The following is a 14,480-nucleotide window of genomic DNA, read 5'->3' as shown; positions in this document are numbered from 1 at the left end:
TGTTAATTAAACCCTTAAGGACTGGGAATTGCAGAGAAAAACTTTCCCAAAAGACTAGAGAATTTTTAGCATTTTTTTGCTAACACTCCATTTAAACCGAAATAGAGCATTGTTTATTCTTACCTAATATAATTTTTTTTATTTGAGATTATACATTATAAAAACAGTATTATTGGTATAATATGATCAGTGACATAAACATACATCAAAATATTAGCAGCATAGTGATATAAGATGTCATCAGTGTGTATCTGGTATCATACGGGCATAGTATAACATTTTAAAATACAAACATAGTTATTATTAGATAAGTAGCCCATGCATTCTCAACCAAATCTCTTTTCCTTTGTGTGATCACAGTTGTCAGTGTGATGTAGGTGTTATCAATTTTCCCTAAAGTAGAATCTAAAGATAAACTAGAAGATGGTATACCTCATGTTAAAAGTAGTGATCACTCTTGGATCTCTGGTATTGTTGCAAAGTAGCTTGAGGCTAAAAACAAAATTTATGCTTACCTGATAAATTTCTTCCTCTTGTGGTGTATCCAGTCCACGGGTTCATCCATTACGTGTGGGATATTCTCCTTCCCAACAGGAAGTTGCAAGAGGACACCCACAGCAGAGCTGTCTATATAGCTCCTCCCCTAACTGCCACCCCCAGTCATTCGAACGAAGACGAGCAAGAAAAAGGAGAAACTATAGTGTGCAGTGGTGACTGTAGTTTAAAAATAAAAAACACCTGCCTTAAAGTGACAGGGCGGGCCGTGGACTGGATACACCACAAGAGAGAAATTTATCAGGTAAGCATAAATTTTGTTTTCTCTTGTAAGGTGTATCCAGTCCACGGGTTCATCCATTACTTGTGGGATACCAATACCAAAGCTTTAGGACAAGGATGAAGGGAGGGACAAGGCAGGAACTTAAACGGAAGGCACCACTGCCTGCAAGACCTTTCTCCCAAAAATAGCCTCCGAGGAAGCAAAAGTATCAAATTTGTAGAATTTAGAAAAAGTATGAAGCGAAGACCAAGTCGCCGCCTTACAAATCTGTTCAACAGAGGCCTCATTTTTAAAAGCCCATGTGGAAGCTACCGCTCTAGTGGAATGAGCTGGAATTCTTTGAGGAGGCTGCTGGCCAGCAGTCTCATAAGCTAAACGGATTATGCTTCTCAGCCAAAAAGAAAGAGAAGATGCCGAAGCCTTTTGGCCTCTCCTCTGTCCAGAGTAGACCACAAACAATGCAGATGTTTGACGAAAATCCTTAGTAGCTTGTAAATAAAACTTTAAAGCACGAACCACGTCAAGATTGTGTAATAGACGTTCCTTCTTTGAAGAAGGATTAGGACACAGTGACGGAACAACAATCTCCTGATTCATATTCTTATTAGATACCACCTTAGGAAGAAACCCAGGTTTGGTACGCAAAACTACCTTATCTGCATGGAAGATCAAATAAGGTGAATCGCAATGTAAGGCAGATAACTCTGAAACTCTTCGAGCCGAAGAGATAGCTACCAAAAACAGAACTTTCCAGGATAAAAGCTTGATATCTATGGAATGCAGAGGTTCAAACGGAACCCCTTGAAGAACTTTAAGAACTAAATTTAAACTCCATTGTGGAGCAACAGGTTTAAACACAGGCTTGATTCTAACTAAAGCCTGACAAAACGCCTGAACGTCTGGAACATCTGCCACACGCTTGTGCAGAAGAATAGACAGAGCAGAAATCTGTCCCTTTAAGGAACTAGCTGACAATCCCTTCTCCAATCCTTGTAGAAAGGATAATATCCTAGGAATCCTGACTTTACTCTATGAGTAACCCTTGGATTCACACCAATGAAGATATTTACACCATATCTTCTGATGGATTTTCCTGGTGACAGGCTTTCGAGCCTGATTTAAGGTATCAATGACCAACTCGGAGAAACCACGTTTTGATAAAATCAAGCGTTCAATCTCCAAGCAGTCAGTCGCAGAGAAATTAGATTTGGATATTTGAAAGGACCTTGGAGTAGAAGGTCCTGCCTCAGCGGCAGAGTCCATGGTGGAAGGGATGACATGTCCACCAGATCTGCATACCAAGATCTGCATGGCCACGCAGGTGCTATCAAAATCACAGAAGCTCTCTCCTGCTTGATCTTGGCAATCAGATGAGGGAGGAGAGGAAATGGTGGAAACACATAAGCCAGGCTGAAGGACCAGGGCACTGCTAGAGCATCTATCGGCGCTGCCTGGGGAACCCTTGACCTGGACCCGTAACAAGGAAGCTTGGCGTTCTGACGAGACTCCATCAGATCCAGTTCTGGTTTGCCCCATAGTTGAATCAGCTGGGCAAATACCTCCGGATGGAGCTCCCACTCCCCCGGATGAAAAATCCGCCTCCCAGTTCTCTACTCCTGGGATATGGATAGCTGAGAGATGGCAAGAGTGAACCTCTGCCCATAGAATTATGTTTGAAACCTCCAACATTGCCAGGGGGCTTCTTGTTCCCCCCTGATGGTTGATATAGGCTACAGTCGTGATATTATCCGACTGAAATCTGATAAACCTGACCGCAGCTAATTGAGGCCAAGCCTGAAGAGCATTGAATATCGCTCTCAGTTCCAGAATGTTTATCGGAAGGAGGGCATCCTCCTGAGTCCACGAACCCTGAACCTTCAGGGAGTTCCAGACCGCGCCCCAGCCCAGAAGGCTGGCATCTGTCGTCACTATAGTCCACTCTGGCCTACGGAAACTCATTCCCCTGGACAGATGGACCCGAGATAACCACCAGAGAAGAGAATCCCTGGTCTCTTGATCCAGATTTAGCAGAGGGGACAAATGTGTGTAATCCCCATTCCACTGATTAAGCATGCAAAGTTACAGTGGTCTGAGATGTAGGCGGGCAAACGGAACTATGTCCATTGCCGCTACCATTAGGCCGATTACTTCCATACACTGAGCCACTGACGGCCGAGAAGTGAAATGAAGAGCACGGCAGGAAGTTAGAAGCTTTGATAACCTGACCTGTGTCAGAAAAATTTTCATTTCTACTGAATCTATCAGTGTTCCTAGGAAGGAAACTCTTGTGAGAGGGGAGAGAGAACTCTTTTCTTCGTTCACCTTCCACCCGTGAGACCTCAGAAAGGCCAGAACAATGTCCGTATGGGACTTGGCGATTTGAAAAGTCGACGCCTGTATCAGAATGTCGTCTAGGTAAGGAGCCACTGCTATGCCCCGTGGCCTTAGAACTGCCAGTAGGGACCCTAGAACCTTTGTAAAGATTCTTGGTGCCGTGGCTAACCCGAAGGGAAGAGCCACAAACTGGTAATGCCTGTCTAAGAAGGCGAACCTGAGGAACTGATGATGATCTCTGTGAATCGGAATGTGGAGATAAGCATCCTTTAAGTCCACGGTAGTCATATATTGACCCTCCTGGATCATAGGGAGGATGGTTCGGATAGTCTCCATCCTGAAGGATGGGACCCTGAGAAATTTGTTTAGGATCTTGAGATCCAAGATTGGTCTGAAAGTTCCCTCTTTTTTGGGAACTATAAACAGATTTGAATAGAATCCCTGCCCCTGTTCCTCCCTTGGAACTGGGTGGATCCCTCCCATAACCAGTAGGTCTTGAACACAACGTAAGAATGCCTCTCTCTTTATCTGGTTTACAGATAATTGTGAGAGATGAAATCTCCCCTTTTGGAGATGAAGCTTTGAAGTCCAGAAGATATCCCTGGGAAACGATCTCTAATGCCCAGGGATCCTGGACGTCTCTTGCCCAAGCCTGGGCGAAGAGAGAAAGTCTGCCCCCTACTAGATCGTGTCCCGGATCGGGGGCTACTCCTTCATGCTGTCTTAGAGGCAGCCGCAGGTTTCTTGGCCTGCTTCCCCTTGTTCCAAGCCTGGTTAGGTCTCCAGACTGGTTTGGACTGGGCGAAATTTCCCTCTTGTTTTGCATTAGAGGAAACTGAAGCTGCGCCACTCTTGAAGTTTCGAAAGGAACGAAAATTATTCTGTTTGGTCCTTAACTTATTGGACCTATCCTGAGGAAGGGCGTGACCTTTTCCTCCAGTAATATCAGAAATGATCTCCTTCAGACCAGGCCCGAATAGGGTCTGTCCCTTGAAGGGGATGTTAAGAAGCTTAGACTTTGAAGTAACGTCTGCTGACCAGGACTTAAGCCATAGCGCCCTACGCGCCAAAATGGCAAAACCTGAATTATTAGCCGTTAGCTTGGCTAAATGAAAAATGGCATCAGAAATAAAGGAGTTAGCTAACTTAAGAGCTTTAATCCTGTCTAGAATATCGTCTAGCTGGGTCTCTACCTGTAGAGCCTCCTCAACAGACTCAAACCAAAAAGCCGCTGCAGCAGTAACTGGGGCAATGCATGCAAGAGGCTGGAGAATAAAACCTTGATGTATAAAAATTTTCTTAAGGAGACCCACCAATTTTTTATCCATAGGATCTAGGAAAGCACAACTGTCCTCGACGGGGATAGTTGTACGCTTAGCTAGGGTAGAGACTGCTCCCTCCACCTTAGGAATCGTCTGCCTCGAGTCCCGTATGGCAGCATCTATGGGAAACATCTTTTTGAAAGCAGGAGGGGGAGAAAACGGCACACCTGGTCTATCCCATTCCTTAGTAATAATTTCCGAAAACCTCTTAGGGACTGGAAAAACATCAGTGTAAACAGGCACTGCAAAGTATTTGTCCATTTTACACAATTTCTCTGGAACCACAATGGGGTCACAGTCATCCAGTCTCGCTAAAACCTCCCTAAGCAATAAGCGGAGGTGTTCAAGCTTAAATTTAAACGCTGTCATTTCAGAATCAGACTGAAATAATGCCTTCCCTGAGTCTAAAATGTCACCCACAGATAGAAGCTCACCTGCCTCTGCTTCTGAGCATTGTGAGGGTATATCGGACACAGGCATTAAAGCATCAGAAAGCTCTGTATTAGTTTTAGCCCCAGAGCTGTCTCACTTTCCTTGTAGCCCTGGCAGTTTGGAGAATACCTCTGAGAGGGTAGCATTCATAACTGCCGCCATGTCCTGTAAGGTAAAAGAATTAGACGCGCTAGATGTACTTGGCGTCACTTGAGCGGGAGTTATAGGTTCTGACACATGGGGAGAGGTAGATGGCATAATCTCCCTCTTTTCAGTCAGAGAATCCCCTGGAGATAAATCTTTAAGCGCCATAATATGGTCTTTATAGTTTATAGAAATATCAGTACATTTGGTACACATTCTAAGAGGGGGTTCCACCATGGCTTCAAAACATATTGAACAAGGAGTTTCCTCTATGTCAGACATGTTTAACAGAACACTTTAATAAAGGTGAAACGGCAATCAAACAAAAACGTTACTGTGCCTTTAAGAGAAAAAAACTAGCACTGCAAAACAGTGTAAAAATACAGTAAAGTCTTTGACATTTTTACAGTGTGTGTAAGGGACTAAAGCAACATTGCACCCACTTGCAAATGGATGATTAACCCCTTAGGCCCCAAACCGGATTGAAAAACGTTAAAAAAAACATTAAAAGTCAATTGAGCACCTTGCCACAGCTCTGCTGAGGCTCCTACCTGCCCTCAAAAACGATTTTGTGCAGAAATAACCCCTTTGAAATGGTCCTCAGATGCCAGAGGAAACCTCTAGGAAAGCTGGATGTCTCAGTCTGAATTAAAACTGCGTAGTTAGAGTGCTAAAATAGGCCCCTCCCACCATGTTACTGGATGTTAGAAGGGCCTTAAGAAAATACTCCTAGGAGTATCTGACTAGCCATGTGGAAACTAGGCCCCAAATAAAGACTTGTCTCCCTAAGAGAAAAAACGTCCTATTTATGAAATCATGTAAACGTTTTGTCACTAAGTAATATGAATATTAACATGAGTATTGCCCTGTTTTGTAAGCATGATCCCAGTCGCTGTTAAATCACTGCATCAGGCTTACCTCAAATACACAAGGCTCTGTCAGCATTTTCTAGAACTTATTCATCTCGCTAGAAATAAAAATACTGAACATACCTCAAAGCAGGTAATCTGCAGAACGTTCCCCCAACTGAAGTTTTCCCATATTCTTCAGTTATGTGTGAGAACAGCAATGGACCTTAGTTACAAACCGCTAAGATCAGATTAGAATTCTTCTAATTTCTGCCTGAGAGTAAAACAGTACAACGCTGGTACCGTTTAAAAATAACAAACTTTTGATTGAAGGTAAAACTACACTAAATCACCACATATCTCTTGATACTTCCTTTCTTGTCGAGAGTTGCAAGAGAATGACTGGGGGTGGCAGTTAGGGGAGGAGCTATATAGACAGCTCTGCTGTGGGTGTCCTCTTGCAACTTCCTGTTGGGAAGGAGAATATCCCACAAGTAATGGATGAACCCGTGGACTGGATACACCTTACAAGAGAAATAGGGATTATACAACAAAGGAAAGTATTTAGGAGTGGAGTTTCTATAGGATGTATTTTCCTATGCTTACGCTGTAAGCCCAATGGAGTATGGGGGGAGGAAGGCATGGAGATGCTTGGGGAAAGAAAAAGAAAATTAGCGAAACATTCAGCCAGGGCAATAAACAATCTAAATAGACCTCATAATGTCATACTACCAGTTGTGCTTCCTAACTATTATCTGCACCATAGGAGATCACTTGCATCTTGTCAGTGCCATACACCTTGTGTTCCATAGGAAAGCTATCCATAGTGTGAAACTGGACTAAGCTTCAATATAGTGATCGATGTTCAAGAGAGGTGCTACACCATGACTAGAAGATATTCAAATATCAAGCAAGGATTCCCATATCCAGTTGGTACCCACCGGTATGGGAGGTGTATGTAGGTGTAGAAGTGTGATGTAGCCATATCATAACACAACATCCCCATTTCTGTAGATAGAAACCTTAGCACCCAGGTACAGGCCCTATACCCAGGTATAAGGTAAATGAATTATATGAGTAGCCAAAGTATGGAGAGAAGATAGGGACCAGGCCTCAACTTTAAATTATGCTTGGTATCAAGCAAGGTGTACATATTCTATCTCATTATTCTGTAGAACATCATTAAGAACAACTATATATGATCTAGTAACCAAATAGTGCTCTCCTCGGCACCTATATAGCACATAATACAACACTAGTGGATTAGGTGTGATGGTCCGTTAATGTGATGACATAGGTGATAAGAACATTTGCTGGGTATTAGGTGAATAGTATATAGGATTTATGCACAATAGAGTACACGGAAAATGTGTATCAGCTTAGGGTTAAGAGTCAGCCCTGTCAACTATAGAATTCAACAGATTAGCTAGTATACAGGTCAGCAAGCAATTATAACTAGATTACTCCTGTTAGGGAATTGAGATAGTATCTCAGCAGCCAATTTCATAAATATGATTATTTAGAACATTCAATTAATAATCTAAGGGCTTGACTACTCTATCATAGTAAGAATCCAGCAAAGCCAATGACATCTGAGCAACTGACATTAGACACTGGAAGGTCATTTTCAACTAAACCGAACCTTTAGCTATAATATTATATAAGCAAAACAGAACAGATCATTTTAATTAAACTATAGGAGCATCTTTTAAATCTAAATATAACAATAGCTCCTAGCTGCAATCATATATAGATATGCTGTGAAATACATCTATAAATAATTTCAGCTTATCGCTGGGCACCCTAACTATATGTACTAAGTAGTTCAAATGAAGAACCTGAACATATTGAAGTAGGTGTGGAGTATAGGTAATTGAAAGTCCATCAGCCATGTGGATGTAAGATTTGTCCCAGATCAAATTAGCATAGTCTCCATACCTGATGATTAAGCTAATGCTAGTTTGAGGTAAAGTTAACCAACTCTGGTGGTCAAAACATCTCTATGAGGGAGCTGGACACCCCAGTTCCCTGTAGCGATCAGTGTAGTGGTGGTCCTGGGCACAGTATCAGGATAATTTTTATTTTTTAAAGCAGACAAGCCAAGGTATTGACCTAGACCCACTTTAGTATATTTCATGCCACTGTTTCGCCGCCAAATGCAGTCATATTTAAAAATACGTTAACTTTTTCACAAACTTTAGGATTCTCACTGAAATTTATTACATACCGCTTGTGCAATCATGACACACATGGTTGTAAAAGCTTCTTTAGGATTCTCTGTATTCAGAAATAGCAGACATAAATGACATTGCAATTGGTTTTTGTTAATTAGAAGGCTGCTAATTGCAGCTACGCACCACACTTCTAAAATTCCCAGCAGTGCCCTTTTCCGGGGTGAGATCAAAGCTATGTTATCGAAATGGAAAAAAGTATCTAAAGCTAGAGAAACGGGGTTGAATAGTGCAGTGAGAAATACTTATAGAACATATATAGATCATCCTGACTCTAGATCTTGGTCAAAATACCAAGATGCTAAGAAAATCAGAGAGAGTTTTACACACCAACAGGAACAACCGAAGGAACTTAAACAGAAATCGATATTCTCTAGCTTTTCGGGCAAAAATATTAGATGGCTTGCTCACTTAGTAAAGGCCCGTAAAAAGAAGAACTATATAGAGGCCATTAAGAACAAGGAAGGAAGATTTGTGACACCTAAAGAGATCAATAGGGTCTTTCAAATATTCTTTCAGGGATTATATACACAGAGCAATATAAATCTCGTAAACAAGAAGTCATTCTGGGGGGAAATTAGATTACCCAAAATATCACAAGAAGGTTTAAACTTCTTAAATGCACCCATAACTCAGGAAGATATTGTTAAAGGAATACAAAAAGCGGCATTAAACAAAGCCCCAGGCCCAGACCAACTTCCTATAGAATTTTATAAAATACTACAAGATTCCGTTTCACCAACTTTGCAACTTCTTTTTAATCAATACTATATACAAAACAATATGCAGTCCCCGTATTTTACTGCATCCATCATTACATTGATATTAAAGAAAGATAAAAATCCATAATCAGTGGATTCCTACAGACCAATATCATTGTTAAACAATGATTATAAGCTCTTCACCTCAATAATCGCTAATAGGCTTAAATCCGTACTAGATCCTTTAATACATACAGATCAATCAGGATTCATGGCAGGTAGGAATTCCACAAAAAATATGAGAAGGGTTCTCTCTTTAATCGAACATTATTTGGTTAATAAAGACAATGGGAAAGATAGTGAAAGGAAAGAGGCTGCTACAATTATCATTGATGCCGAGAAGGCCTTTGATTCAATCGCATGGGACCACCTATTTACATCAGTCGACAATTTTGGGCTCACAGGTCAGTTTGCAGACTTTATAAAGACTATCTACTGTAACCCTACTTCGGTTCTTTCAATTAACGGTCAAGGGTCCTCTTTGATTAAAATCATGAAAGGTACGAGACAGGGATGCCCGCTCTCACCCTTACTATTCAACATGGCAATAGAGCCACTTGCGACATAACGAAGGAAGGAACTGGAAGGTTTATTTTTAGGAGGGAGAAGGGTAGTGTTGTCAATATATACAGATGACCTGATGGTATTCATCGGGGATTCGAAAAAGAATATTCCCATCCTATTAGAAATTATAAACGATGTCAGTACATTTTCAGGATATAAGATTAATTTATCAAAATCAGAAATCTTATGGTTACACAAAACTGCAGGGAGTGTAATTAAGACACCCTTCAAAGAGGTTAAAGAGCAGATCAAATACCTAGGAATTATTTTAAGCAAAAACCCTGCCGACTGGTATGATCTAAATTACAAGGATGTTTGGTCATCAGCATTAAAAAAACCTGCAGAAGAGGCGGAGCTAACCGCCATACTGCATGGAAGCTGGAAAGAAGAGCTCCGCTAAACTAAAACTATAAAACCCAGATAGAAATACACTAAAGCTACCCCAAAGCTGACCAAACTTAGGCAATATCCCTGATAGCCAGTGTGACCGCTTAGATACTTGGACTAAGGCGGATTTGTCACGTATCCACGAAGCAGCTACTGGGAAAGACTGAGGCCCAGCTACTGATCAGTGCCACATATAGCTGCCCGGAGGGTTGGGGCTCCGCTCCGGGAGCCGGAGACATCAAGCCTGTTTTCTCTCCCTTATGCCGACATCGGAACATCATAGCCATAGCAAATAGGGAGCTAAAGCCGCAGCAATCACCTTCGGCACCGCCGCACACGCGTTGCTCCGGAGGGTCGGGGCTCCGCTCCGGAGCACAGCAGAGCAGACGGCTGAGGACCTCTAGGACATCACTTGAGAAGCCGGGTAAGACCGAGGTGTAAAGGAGGAGAAAGGAGACATAGAAGCAATTTTGGGCACGAGAGACTGTTGTGCAAGTTAGTGGGAGGATTAGTGGCGCGAAAAGCCGCCATATTGGCCCTGTCAAGCCGGCTCAATTATTCTAAGGAGCAAACTTTAATTACCTGCACATAAAAGTGTACATAGTGTGGAAGGTGTGTAACACATAGATGATACGCTAGACTGCAGGGTACCTAACTGCAGCTGTATGCCGGATTAGTTTAGAAGAAGTTTCTGGGCTTAACTGAAGGCTGCTAATAAAACACAGAAAGGAAGAGGCCCTACAGAGTAAAGGGCCTTGGATTAATCTATCTTCATTCTGCGACTATCTGGCCCTATACACACTGTAAGAGATTACTGCAGATAACAGTGTGTTAGACATCTAACAATTCAAGGATCTTTCTTAAAAGGGTTGGACACGTTTACAAGAGTGCAGCGGTCTATAGCTGCAGCCACTTTTGCGGGCCCATTATCTAGACCCCAGATGGGCCGATTTAAGCCTTTTTTACACCCAGACTGTTGTTGAGACATGATGTAAAGTGCTCCCAGTTGGAAGATATTCAGCTCCTCTGCTCCCCACGTGGAAAAGAGATAAGAGTCCTGTCTCAGACCCTAGGTGACATACTGCAGGATCTGAGGTACAATTGGGACTTTATTAGCTGGATACTCTATTTTGCTCACTATATCCAATGGTGGACTAAAGGCTGAAAGGCAGACATGCTAGCAAGAGAAATGTCCCCATAGGCTCCCCTTACTGGTTCTCAAGGTGTTAAATATGCTTGAATACACAGAGGTATTTGTATATACCTGAGGACATTATCCAGACATTGCTTCTTGGGGGTATAGGTGGCGATTTGCAAGTGATCTAGCTTTTCCCTAAGCATAATTAGAATTCCATACAATGAAAGGTAAAACCCAATCGGTGAAAGACTGTCTATCTAAAGCACAAGCAAAGAAGAAGGCTATGCTTCAAGACAAACCAGTAGCTACAGAGGGGGACATTTCAGAGGCCATGTCGGACATTAGTACGGAGGATCAACCACAGCCCTCAACCAACAACTTGGTTCAGCAAATCAAAGAAGTATTCCAAATAGAACTGAAAGCTGCTATACAAGATATTAGGGGAGATATAAAGGAAATAAGCCAAAGAACCTCTGATCTAGAAGATAAAGTAGGAGAAATCATCGAAGAAATCCCAACCATACATAGAGCTATGCAAACACATCAAGATAAGATTGAACAACTTGAATCACAACTTGAAGACTTAGAAAATAGATCTCGGAGGTCTAATGTTCGATTAAGGAACCTCCCGGAGACCTATGATAATCTTAATGATGTCCTTCTCCGAATCCTTCGGCACCTCTTACCAGAAGTGGAGGAGAGTTTTTTTCTGATTGACAGGATTCACAGGGCCCTGAATAAACCAAAAATTCCGAACACACCCAGGGACGTCATCCTTAAATTCCATTACTACACTACTAAGGACCAGCTCCTACAGGTCACCAGATCACACCCAAAACTAGAATTTGAAGGACATCAACTCCAATTTTTTGCTGATCTGTCACCCATTACCCTCAGAAAAAGAAGGGAATTCAAACCAGTTACCATGGCTCTCATGAGAGCTCAGATTAAGTACCGGTGGTCGTTTCCATTCAGACTCACTTTCCTCTATAACAAAACCACCTATTCCTGCACCTCTATGGAGGAAGGTACAGATTTACTTCGACGACTGCATTTGAGTGGAGACGACACCCCTACACCACTGCCGCCTCGACCACCTAGGAAGCAGATGTCACAGATGTGGAGCAAAGTTTCTGGTCGTTCGGGCCTTCATAGTAGCCCCAGTGAAACATCAAGTGCTGAAAAGACTCAGCAATCGCAGGCTGCGGTCAACAGATAAGGAGTCCTGACATATTTGAAGCAGGGACATCAAGCTGGACATCATTGGGAAACTTTTGACTTTTCTAACCGCTTTAATCTACAGAGGACTCACTTTGGAAAAGAAGAGTCCATGATCCGTTCATAAAGTGGTGAACTTGTGAGGTTTGGGGAGGGGGGCACCTGGTAGCCACTACGCAGAAAGGTAGAACATCCATATTTATCTGTTTACATAACACCATAGGTGGAAAGAAGGGAAAAAGAGAAAAAAAGCAGTGGCTGGTGCCCCCTACTCCAGATTTAATTGTTTGGGCTGTTGTTATATGTTATATGTTATATGTTAAATGCTGTCCTTGTTTGGGTTGGATTGCTTTTTTAGTAATAATTTAAACCTCAGAAGGTGCAGTTAGAGTCACAATTGAATAATTGTAGGATAATGGAACACCCAATGTGAGTATCTCATGATAATGTCCTATAGTAAATCTAGAAAATGATTTATCCTCTTTCTTAGTACCTAGTAATAAAAACAGTTTATATCATGTCCAGTTTAGCTAGATAATGATATCCAGTTAAAGATAAATTGTCCATGGGCAATGTCATGGACACTGATAGTTATTGCATTTGTACACCTTGTAACCAGTAAATATAGTTTACAGGAAAATTGAGTATCTCATACTGATACTACTATTGATGTTTGTTATAATGTTTTTTGTTATCTATACTCTCTTTCTAACTCTTTTCTATTCTTCTCCGAGTGCTCGAGGGACCATAATAGTTGGATGGTGGAGGTGGATTTTGGAAGGCAGGAAAAAGGTGGTTCTGGATGTCAGGTATGGGGAAGAGCACAACGTATGTTGGGCTTACATTTGCGTGATTATGCACACTTAAGATGTCATTTAAAATTATCTCACATAATGTCAGGGGGCTCCACTCCCACATCAAAAGAAAAAAAGCCATAGCAGATTACAAAAACAAACAGGCCCACATAATCATGTTACAAGAGACCCATTTTACCTCAACACAACACCCAAAATACTGGGACGCGGCCTTTCCGATCCAGTATCATTCCTTTGGTCATAAGAAAAAGAGAGGGGTCTCTATTATCCTACATTCATCGTTGAATTTCCAAGAAGAAGAAGTAATTAGAGACCCAGATGGTAGGTTCATAATACTAAGGGGGAAGATACATGGGAACTCGATAGTGCTAGGAAACATTTACGCCCCGAATGAAAATCAGGGACACTTTATGGCCAAAATTAGTAAATTGTTGACTACCTGGAAAAAATACAAAATTATTTTGGGTGGGGACTTTAATCTGACACTTAATGATAACATGGATAGATCTCCCCAGACAGGGACACCCCCCAAAAAAATATTAGGCGATTTTATATTAGACCATAATCTACTTGATATTTGGAGACTCCATAACGCAGGAATTAAGAACTACACATATTACTCGGCGGCACATAACTCCTTTTCTAGAATCGACTACATATTTGCAAGTCAGATCTTATGCCCCCTAACTACATACGCCAATATAGCACAAACCAGCTGGTCAGACCATTCCATTGTGGAAATCGCGATCAAAGGCTTTTTTGATCCATCTAGGGACAGATCCTGGTCCCTTGACACATCCTTATTACGGAATGATGTGATATGCCAGAAACTTACCCAGGAAATTAGTCACTTTTGGGCAAATAACAAAAACTCAACACCCAATCCCCTATTGGAATGGGGAGCGTTTAAGGCCTTTTTGAGAGGTTTCCTTATTAAAGAAAAAGCTAACCTAAATAGCCAGAAAAAAAAGATTATAGAGGACAAGAAACGAGAGATTGAAGACCTAAACAGGCAATTAATTAGGACCAGATGCCCCAACTTAATCAAACTAATAACTTCAAAAAAAAAAGAACTAGATAAACTACTTGATGAGGAAGCATTAGCCCATTTAAGGATTATTGACGCACAATATTTTGTCTACGCCAATAAGCCGGATCGCATGCTAGCCAGAAAGATAAGAAATATTACCAGGTCCTCCTCTATCCCCCAGCTACAGACTAAGTCGGGCTCGGTCATAAACAACCCTAAGCATATTGCTAACTCATTTGCAGATTTTTACCAGTCTCTATATGGAATACCGAGAGATCAAGCCGAGTCTAGGAAACACAGAATACAGGAGTTTTTAACGGCTTGCCGTCTCCCTAAACTAGAAAAAACTGCCTCAGACCAATTAAACTCCCCAATTACAACCCGGGAAATTATTATAGCAATTAAACAACTCAGAAGCAATAAGGCTCCTGGACCCGATGGGTATTCAGGGAGCTTCTATAAAAAATTCGCAGGGGAG

General features: G+C 41.7%; 1 protein-coding gene across 1 annotated transcript in view; it reads left to right on the top strand.

The window, feature by feature from the left end:
• The window catches only part of CHPT1 (choline phosphotransferase 1), a 168,834-nt gene that overhangs the window by 73,520 nt on the left and 80,834 nt on the right, over positions 1-14,480 (top strand). The window lies entirely within an intron of this gene.

The sequence above is a fragment of the Bombina bombina genome, chromosome 6 (assembly GCF_027579735.1).
Source record: "Bombina bombina isolate aBomBom1 chromosome 6, aBomBom1.pri, whole genome shotgun sequence".
Lineage (NCBI taxonomy): Eukaryota > Metazoa > Chordata > Amphibia > Anura > Bombinatoridae > Bombina > Bombina bombina.
This window is presented reverse-complemented; position numbering and strand designations above follow the sequence as displayed.